Source organism: Solenopsis invicta, chromosome 16, assembly GCF_016802725.1.
Source record: "Solenopsis invicta isolate M01_SB chromosome 16, UNIL_Sinv_3.0, whole genome shotgun sequence".
Classification (NCBI taxonomy): Eukaryota; Metazoa; Arthropoda; class Insecta; order Hymenoptera; family Formicidae; genus Solenopsis; species Solenopsis invicta.
In genome coordinates this window covers 23,110,666-23,121,856 of record NC_052679.1, presented here as the reverse complement: position 1 = coordinate 23,121,856, position 11,191 = coordinate 23,110,666, and the positions used below count along the sequence as shown (strand labels likewise).

General features: G+C 35.6%; 1 protein-coding gene across 2 annotated transcripts in view; it reads left to right on the top strand.

Annotated features, from left to right (window-relative positions):
* Positions 1–261: 261 nt before the first annotated feature.
* The window catches only part of LOC105199739 (octopamine receptor Oamb), a 174,706-nt gene continuing 163,776 nt past the window's right edge, over positions 262–11,191 (top strand). The window contains exons 1-2 of one of the 2 annotated variants that reach the window (XM_039458168.1): positions 262–660; positions 6,344–6,386. The gene's annotated coding sequence lies outside the window, so the exon portion shown is untranslated. The remainder of the gene's footprint in view (positions 661–6,343; positions 6,387–11,191) is intronic. The other variant, XM_026134966.2, reaches the window with a different exon arrangement.

Genomic DNA, 11,191 nt, shown 5'->3' with positions numbered 1-11,191 from the left:
GAAAATAATTGCAGTTTTGTTACCTACACGCAGGATTAGTGTTATTTTTGAACAATTTCATCGGTATAGTAACTAGTTAAAATGTTAAAAGTAAAAGAATAAAGTTAATTTTAAATGATTTAATTTTTAACTTTAACTAGTTATTTTTGAAATATGTAAACTTTAATTTCTTAACTTGCCTCTTAAGTTAAAAATTTCTCTGTGTACAACAACAAAAATTTAACTTTAACTTAATTTACTTAAAAAAATATATTAACTTACTTAATTCTGTCTACATGTTCCATAAACTTGACAAGTATGTTTGTAATACCTAAGTTTGTTGGAATGTGTGTGGCCGGCTATAACGCATATATGGAAATCAAAGGTTAACCATCTCGATTCAGCATTTTGACCTTACATTGATTTACGTCGTGTCGCGCGTTAAATTGGAGGAAATTGCCAATGTGAAGTTGTTGCTATCGAAACTTTTGGTCTTCAACGACACAGTAGAGCGAAACGATCTCGAATCGCAACGCATAACCTGCGCAATTAATCCTGTATTCGTTGCATTTCGATAATTAGAGTGCGAATGTGAAATCGTGTGTGTGAGTGCCATGGAAAAGCAGCTGCAAAGGATTTTGAGAGGAGCAGCCAGCTTAGGAAACGACGGGTGATCATGAGGTAAATAACCTAACCTATCATTTATTGTTATTTATGATGTTTACTTGTAATATACCAGTTATTTACTCGTGTGATATTAATTACTTGTGACATGTTTGCGTCGCGTATCGCATCAATTATTTTACGGTATTTTATCGCAGGGTATAAAATATATATATATTTTTTTTCAAATACTAAAACAGATATTATCTAATAAAATATTTTTGATATATATATACAGGGTGTCCCATTTAACTTGAGACAACTAAATATTTCGAAAAATAAGCATTGTACGAAAAAATGTCCCAAATAAACTTTTAACATTATCAAGGGGGACGTCTGCCTGTGTAAAAATTAACCCACCCCCACCGCCCCTTAGGGGTGGGGCGGGTGTCAACTTTGAAATTTCAAGTGGGAACCCCCATTTTTTATTGCAGATTCGGATTCCTTGGAAAAAAATACGTAAGTTTTGTCCGAGACATTTTTTCGAATCGTGATAGATGTAATCAGTAAAAATTAGTTTTTGCCATTTTCTCTCACCATCGGGGTGCTTTTATTTCGGTGAGTCCCCTCGCCTCTCACCATCGGGGTGCTTTATTTCGGTGAGTCCCCTCGCCTCTCACCATCGGGGTGCTTTATTTCGGTGAGTCCCCTCGCCTCTCACTATTCAATTACAATAAATGCTCGAAATGATGACCTTCCATTTCGATGGTGAGAGGCGAGGGGACTCACCGAAATAAAGTACCCCGATGGTGAGAGGCGAGGGGACTCACCGAAATAAAAGCACCCCGATGGTGAGAGAAAATGGCAAAAACTAATTTTTACTGATTACATCTATCACGATTCGAAAAAATGTCTCGGACAAAACTTACGTATTTTTTTCCAAGGAATCCGAATCTGCAATAAAAAATGGGGGTTCCCATTTGAAATTTCAAAGTTGACACCCGCCCCACCCCTAAGGGGCGGTGGGGGTGGGTTAATTTTTACACAGGCAGACGTCCCCCTTGATAATGTTAAAAGTTTATTTGGGACATTTTTTCGTACAATGCTTATTTTTCGAAATATTTAGTTGTCTCAAGTTAAATGGGACACCCTGTATATATATATATATATATATATTTTTTTTTTTTAACATAATGTATTTAAGTAGATATTAGATAAAAGAACATCATATTATTAATAATATTGTTAATAATAATAATATTGTTTGATTTGTTAATAACAATATTATTTAATTTGTTAACATTGTTATTAATAATATTATTAATCTGACAGTCATTGGAATTGTTAATAAGTTCATATCTATTCTGAGAAAAAATGTATTTAAAAACTATATCTAGTCCAGTACGATTAATCAAACATTTGATTGATTCAACAGGTATTTAGTTATACAAAAAGTTATACAAAAATTCAATATTTAGTTGCACGTATCGGAATAAATATTTTAATTCTTCAACAAAATTTTTTTTCTCAGTGTAATCCTCCGCACCGCTAAATTTAACTGCTTATTTAGATATCGCGGGTCGTTGGAAAAATGTTGTTTTATGAAGGGTTTTTGAGCGTGAGAAAATCTGAAAAAATTCTAGTATATTCTCCCATATAACACATGTTCCCTCGTGGAAACATCCATGGGGAGAAGAAGGGGGGGGGGGACATCTTTTAGATAAAATGTGTCATATAAATTTTTAATATTCAGAAAATATGATTTTACAATTATTTGATTCAACATAATTTTTGTAATGTACATATCTGAATTTGAGGCCGAATGATTCAAGATAAAAAAATCTGGGTCTTGAAAAACTCACATAATATCTGTAGAGAGATAAAGAAAGACTTGCTTATGAAATTATTCTATCCAATATTTATTTAAATCAATTAATATGAATTTATTTACATATTAAAGATGATATTTAATGAAATATTATTAAAACAAAATTATTTTGTCAAATATTTACTTAAATATGTAATTATGAATATATTCGCATGTTTAAGTAGATTTTATATTCACGTAATTATTTTACTTCATATTTATTTAAATGTGTAAATATGCATATATTCATATACGAGTATATTTAAATTAGTATTTAATCTTCGGAGGTCACACAGGGCTCTAAATGACTCACACTTTGATTTTGGAGAAATACATCCTCGAAGCATAACTCAAAATGGTATTAATGTCAGCATCTAATAACTTCAAGTATCCTTTACAAGTGTAGTGCTACTCAACTGAAAGAAAGCGTAGGTTCAAGTTTGGCAAGCATTAAAAGTTGACGCTAAGTCAAATTGTTCCATGTGTGATAAAGACGTTGTTTTTCGTGACTGAATAAATTTTTTGACTGCGCAAAATTTACTTATATAAAATACAAGTGTAACAACGTATAACAGCCGAAATTTTTTTTAAATTTAAATGACAGTTTATTCATATGTATTTCTAATTTTTAAAAAGTAATAAATATATGAATTTTTTATTGAGTTAATAACAGGTTTATAACAATTCATTTTCCTTAAACACAGGAAATAGTACCTGATAAATTAAGGTTTTATTAGAAGCGGCGTGTAAGTATTTTACAATTCATTAGTTATAATATGTTATAGTTTCATAATTTATTTAATAAGAGAAATGCGCTAATGACTATTATATTATTTGTATTTACTTTCGTATCAATTTTGTACTAATCTTTCATAATTCTATTGATAATTTTATATCACTTAAAACAGATTAAAAAGAAAAATTACGTATATAATCTGTTGACAAAAAATATGCTTGAAACACGAATAAATTGTGGCAGAGAATAATAACGTGTGAAATAAATTCCAATTGATTACAATATTTAAAAGAAAAACTACACGCGATAATTGGTATTGCATTTCTTATTAAAATCTCATATAATGTACGAGGTCACGCTAGCTGAACTCAGTATCTTATAATTTTAATTTTTCTCCAAAATCAGCATTACTATAGATTTTTCAGTTGTTAATTGTCTTCATTTCTTTTTAGACACAATATTATTTTTAACTTTTAAAATTACTCGAGCACATTAAAATTATTACAAAAAAATCTAATTTATATTTGCGTTAATTTCAAATCAATGGGGATCATCAACTACTTACGATGATTTTATACATACATGTAATAGGAGAAGATCATATCATTTAAAGAGTTAAGTATTTATACTGAGAAAAAAGATGTTAATTTGATTAAATTTTTCAACTTGATTGAATTTCTTCAGTTTTAAGTATTTACGTATTGAAATCAAATACAAATGGTTGAACTAAAAAAATCGAGTTGAAAAATTAAGTCCAGTTAACAACTTCTTAGTATACGTTATTCTAATCACTCACCGACACGACGCGCAGCAGCGGAGTCGTATAAGGCCTCGTTGATCTGTAACACACAAATACGAAATTTAGATTAGCGCTGGATAAACGATACAATTAACATTAAAAAACTAATGTAATGTTACTTACCACAGGGTTGCTCCGCCGTTGCCCGATACCCCCCGGGCCACGGCCTCCTCTCAGATTCCGTTTTTCGATGCACAACACTACACTCGCGACAAGAGATTATTATAATTACGATCGAGCGCTAATTATCGAAGCAACGCGCGACACACTTCGTGGACGGAACTCATTCGGCGAAGCGACATCATCACGTAGCGAAAGGGACACACGATCGCGCGAGGTTATGATCCAGAATGCGTAAATCGATATTCCGTCGGAACGTTATTTCACTGTCGCACACTGTCGAAAATTCAGAAGCACTGCGCGTACAAAGAAAGCTGTTCGACATCGATGATAGTACATGCACGAGCTGAAGCGCGATGCGTGGGCCGAACGGAGTTTGCGGTGATTCGCGCGGAGTGAATTAATCTTCATGCCGTCCCGCAACGAGAACGCGCGCGTCTCCGAGCGATTTCGCTGTCTCGCCCGAACGTTTGTCTCACTGCAGATCATTCACGAAAACTCGGACGTACATGCGTGCAAAAAGAACTCCGTTCTCCGCTCGCGACATGACGATGACGTCACACGAAGGAGTACACGTACGAACGGCACGAAGCACGCAGCGAGAGAGGCTCGTCGACCGTACCCAACACACTGGTTGTCAACAAACTTCACACCGACGCCATCCGTCGCCGCACGGTGCCCGGCGAACAGTCAACGTCTTAGGACGATCGTCACCTTACTACACACCGCTCGTAAACAATTGATTCGTACAAAGATACACGCGGCGAGATCGGAGTTCGTTAACGGACCACGCACGCCGAAATGCGTTGCGTAGCTGCTGTGCCGTCGCCGTCGGCCGATCGACTGCGCTGACCCGTCGCTCGCCGAAATACGCAACGTATCGCGACGACGGCTCCTCGTCGCATGATCGTCGGAATCGAGCTTCCTGCGGATCCACTTACCGCGATAAAAACCTAACGCGATCCGTCACACGTCTATCCGCGATGCCTCACTACTAGAGTGACGCCGCGCACCGCCGAATTGACACCGAGCAATGAGCGATTCCGTTATCGTCACGGTCGGTAACTTGTGCACTTTCCAGCAAGAATTTTTTCCAGGAAAAAAACCGCCGGCGTGCGCCTGCGCGGCGCCACTCTAGTAATTAGGCATCACGGGAGGCGGCGGGCGGACGCGTGGTAGATCGCGGATCGATTTCGTATCGAATTCATCGCGGTAGGTAGATCCACAGAAAGCTCGATTTCGACGAATCGTGCGACGAGGAACCGCCGCGATATGTTGCGTGTTTCGGCGAGCGACGGGCCAGCGCGCAGTCAGTCGATCGGCCGACGGCGACGGCACAGCAGCTACGCAACGCATTTCGGAGCGCGCGATCCCTGCGAACTCCGATCTCGGTTGTACACGTATGTACGAGTCGATTGTTTACGTACAGTGTTGCGTAGTAAGGTGACGATCGTCCTAAGACGTGTGTGTTGACCTCGCCGGGCACCGTGCGGCGACGGATGGCGTCGGTGTGAAGTTGTTGACAATCAGTGTGTTGGATACGGTCGACGAGGCTCTCTCGCTGCGTGCTTCGTGCCGTTCGTACGCGTACTCCTTCGTGTGTCGTCAGCGTTATGTCGCGAGCGGAGAGCGCAGAGTTCTCTTTGCACGTACGTCGAAGTTTTCGTGAGTAACCTGCAGTGAGACGAACGTTCGGACGAGACAGCGAAATCGCTCGGAGACGCGCGCGTTCTCGTTGCGGGACGGCATGAAGGTTAATTTACCCCGCGCGAATCACCGCAAACTCCGTTCGGCCCACGCATCGCGCTTCAGCTCGTGCATGTACTATCATCGACGTCGAACAGCTTTCTTTGTACGCGCAGCTGCTTCCGAGTTTTCGACAGTGTGCGACAGTGAAATAACGTTCCGACGGAATATCGATTTACGCATTCTGGATCATAACCTCGCGCGATCGTGTGTCCCTTTCGCTACGTGATGATGTCGCTTCGCCGAATGGGTTCCGTCCACGAAGTGTGTCGCGCGTTGCTTCGATAATTAGCGCGCGATCGTAATTAATCTCTTGTCGCGAGCGTTGTGTTGTGTTGTGCATCGAAAAACGGAATCTGAGAGGAGGCGGAGGCCCGGGGGGTATCGGGCAACAGCGGATCAACCCTGTGGTAAGGAACATGATATTGGTTTTTTAATGTTAATTGTATCGTTTATCCAGCGCTAATCTAGATTTCGTATTTGTGTGTTGCAGGTCAACGAGGCCTTATACGACTCCGCTGCCGCCCATCGTGTCGGTGAGTGATTAGAATAATGCATAGTGAGAAGTTATTAACTTGACTACATTTTTCAAGACGATTTTTTCGCTTCTATCATTTATGCATTTGATTTCAATACATAAATACTTGAACTGAGAAAATTCAATCAAGTTGAAAGTCAAATTAACATCTTTTTCTCAGTGTAAATACTTAACCCTTTAAATGATATGGTCTTCTACTATTACATATATAAATTCATCGTCAGTCGTCGATGATTCCCATTAATTTAAAATAAATGCAAATATAAATTAAATTTTTTTGTAATAATTTTATTGTGCTTGGGTAATATTAAAAGTTAAAAATAATATTTTGTCTCAGAAAAATAAAGACAAGACATTAACAGCTGAAAAATCTAGTAATGCTGATCTTACAATTAGAGAAAAATCAAAATTATATATACTGGTTCAATTAGCGTGACCTCGTGTGTTACGTAAAATTTTAATAAAAAATGCAATACCAATTACTGCGCGTGGTTTTTCTTTAAATATTGTAATCAACTGGAATCTATTTCACACCTTATCATTCCGTGCCGCAATTTATCCGTGTTTGAAACACATTTTTTGTGAATAAATTATATATGTATTTTAATTTGAAATCCGGTAAATATTTCATAAAACACAAGATCTCTTGTGCATACATATAAATTACTTCAAAGAATTACAGGTTACGATGAGATATTTAATTTGAAAGTGAAAAAAATAATGAAACTTTCTTTTAAATCTAAATTTTTCTCAGACGCACATAATTACGTCGATTATTAATTATTATTGGATATATGCAAGTCAAACTTGTGTGAGTTAAGTTCTTAAAGAAGTTGTCTCAACTCTGTGGTTTTATCTTGAAAATACGGAGAGACGAAAGTGCGTCCCTCCGTGCTTGTATCATTTTCATGATATTTGAGCCTCTCTCGAGGTAGGAAGATCTTGCATGGTTTACCGGGATTAGCTACAGAATACTTTGTCAACGATGGCTACTAAATTCACCTCCCTCTCGAAGAGCAAACTACTTAAGAGCGAGACGTCCCGAGACATTTATTTGCCGAGTAAATACGAGCCGGCAGCCGTCGGGTTATCGAAGAACCGAAACGTAATCCTCTATGTTCGATAATCACGGACATATCCTCACACGGTATCGCATACCGCACCACCCTCTGCGAAACACGTTAGACGATTTTGTCTAATCGCCAGTATAAATATGCCTTATCCCCCTACGGTCTCTCGCGTTACATTATCGATTATTTGCGGGTAAACGCATCATTAAAATCGTAGAAGCTGTAATTGGAGTAATTCAAGTCAAGATAAAAGCTATTGAGATATTAACAAAACGTACGATAATAGATTTACAATAAGAGCAATAAATGTTTTTGATGTATTAATCAGATTGAAAGCTATCTTGATGTTTTTTAATTAAAAATTTACTTGGGATTAATTTGATATTACAGTTTTTATCTTTTAATTTCGATAACAATACTTTAATATTTTACACACAATTATTTCTGCTTTCGCATAATTTTCTTTTCCATAAATTCAATCTTGTAGCCATAAGAAAGCTGAAACGTTTATTATAACATTGATTTAATCTATACGATCTTGATTGAAACATGATAATGAGAATAATTTATGCATGATTAATATATGTATATAACTATGTATAGTATAATTACATTGAAGTCAATATTCAACCTTCTGATTTTTTCTTAAAAAAATTCAACAAAAAATTTAGATAAAAAATATACTTTTAACACTCTTTTAATTTAAAACGCTTTAAACACATTTTTGGAAACACTGGAAACATCACGAAATCTCAAGTATCATATGTCAAGGTAATAATAAAAATAATGTTAATCATAAAATATGAATTTGATAAATCATCCCGTATAAAGAGAGTAACATGGCCCTTACGGAAACTGAAGCATTATTCAAAAGCAATCAGTGTTCAAATGCAGTCAGTAGGAAAGAAATTTTTCGATGAGGTATCGAGTTTTTAATGAATGATTTTATGAATTGATAAGAGTAAATAAGCGAAAAAGTTAACGAGAAAGAGAGAGAGAGAGAGCGACATTACGAGTTGCGACGACGCGCAACGTTTTAACGAAGCGTTTTGACTCAAAGTCGCTTGCATCTGCCGTCTCCCAGGGCTTGACAAACGGATTCACAGCTAATTGCTACGCGATTCCGTACAAATGTCTCGATATATTTCTTGCAGTGCGCTTTTCCTTAGTTCTGTCTTCGCATACAAATTGTGCTTTACTTCGTTGTTCCTAATCTGTCAAAGCGTAATATTGCATGCAAGACAATAATTCAAGTAATTGAAATCTTTCAGATCACTCTTTACGCAGATGCGGATACATTTCTCCCATTGCTGGCACGTAAATCCTTTTTGAACTTAATGAAATTAATTATCGTATTGCGCTATAATTTCTCTTTACAATTTCCCGGTTCTTTCATATTACTATCAAAAAGATTGCATACTGATCTTATTACCAGAGAACTGCCGATTTAATTAGAAAATACACGTAAAAAACGTGAAGTAATTTATAAAATACATTATTTGCAAATATATACACAGAAAGAACGACTTTGCTAAAGTATCTAAAAGTTTAGCTTGACACAGATCTAAAAATATTTTGTTGGACCATCAAAATAATATACAATTTAAGACACAAAAATATCTACTTGCTAGAAAATCGAAATTTTTCGCAGCGTTGTTTGTCATGCTTGAACATTTTTCATAATTGTTTTGACAGTCTAACAAAATTATTTTCAAATCAGCATCCAAGATAAGTGTATCCTACTATTCAATATGTCTACTTGTTTCTCAATAGTTACATGGTAAATTGAACAAATAACGCGAGTATATCGTGCAAGCTATCAACATGGCTTATTTGCAACGGTTGACTGATCAGTTTATGTATTTTGTTGTTGACAGTGAGGTCAAAAATAGAATTTTCTTTATTATCTTTCTCATGTTCTAATATTTCGTGATAAATGACACTTTTTGTAAAAATCTTTACTGCACCCATTTATTCAAATATTTGAAATTGTTCTATATTTTAAATTAATATTTGAAAATGTTTCCTACTTTGAAGCTGACCTTCCTACTTTGAATCAGTTTCTAATTTTGGACTCGGCCAAAAAATTAGAAAAAAAATCGCAATGCTTAGGTAGGCTACAAGGTACAGTTAGTTAGATTTTTAGATGTTTCAGCAAAATCGTTCTTTTCGTGTAGGAAGCGAATTACATTTTGATTAACGTGTGATTGAAACACGCTGCAGAAAATTGAATTTCCGAGATTGCCGTTGGCGTTATTAGTCATAGAATGCATTTTTGTCTTACCGTTTAAGAATTAATTAGACCAATGACTAGCCGAGGCAAGTGTGTAACGATCTAAATTTTAATTGCCAAAGTTATAGTATTTTAGCAGCATATCTTCACGGCCTACGACAGTCGAGTTGTATGGCAATATCGGGTGACTTTAATATCTGCCAAGCCCGTCCTCGGGCGCGATATTGCATACTACTACATATTTACGTAATATGCTATCTTCGTTGCAGCAAACAGACGAGTGCTGTACGCGCGCGTAAATTTCCGAAACATACCTAGCAACACAACTTACTAACGCGGGCTGTTTAATTAGAAATGTTAATTAATAGCGTAGAGCAATGTTCACTTGCTATTGAATGTAAAGTTTCAGGAACAGTGAAACTTTCTGCTGACTATTTCTTATGTTCAAATTTTTATCTTTTATATTATATTTATAATATATAATATATATTTATAATATATAATATATATATATATATATATATATATATATATATATTGCAATAAAATGGCACACGTGTATTGTGTGTGTGTGTGTGTGTGTGTGTGTGTGTGTGTATGTGTATTATGTAAAAACAATATTTTTGAATGAATAATATGGAGAAAAAGTTCTAAACGCTCAAATATTCAAAACGTTTAAATATAATTTCCATATCGTAAAATAATATTATACTAAATAATATTAATATACTAATATACTAATAATATATTAAATAATACTAAATACATTTTTGTACGTAAAAATAAATATCTATTTCGATTAAATATATTTCTATACAAAATATAAATATGCAATATATAAAAAATATTTTAATTGGAACAAAATCATTTGAGTACATCTGAAAGTTCCATTACGTGGAAAATTATCATTTAAATAGTTCAGTTTAAGTTCCTGCTGCAAAGAAACGGGCGGCTTATCTTGGAAGCATTTGTAAGTCCAATTTTGAAACATCATAAATTTCAATGAGACGTGGATTTCAAACGCTGCGGAGTATCGATTTTAGCCGCAGTTTCAAAACTAGATTTGCAATACTTTTAAAATAGATGACACAGATGTAATATTAACTAGATACATGACATATGTATGTAACACGGACTTGGATTAAGCTAAAAATCGTACGTGCTTTTTTAGCTATATGTATATAAGTACGCCGACATATAATAATGTATATGCTTCTAAGAGCAGCATATGGATGATATTTAACGGAGAACATGCACTTGTATTTTAAATTTGCGGTTTTTTCATATCAGAGACGGTAAAAGCGCGCAAGAAAAATTGCAAATTTTGATCTAACGCAAACGCGCGCGAGAGATGTATAAATCGAACTTTCTGCGAGAAATTTACTTTCATATTTTTGTGAAGAAAAAGAAGTGCTTTCGTTCGCGGCCGGCACAAAGAAAAATGAGAACCGTCAATCGTTTGCCAACATACTCGAGAGAAAAAGGAAAATTGTTGTACCG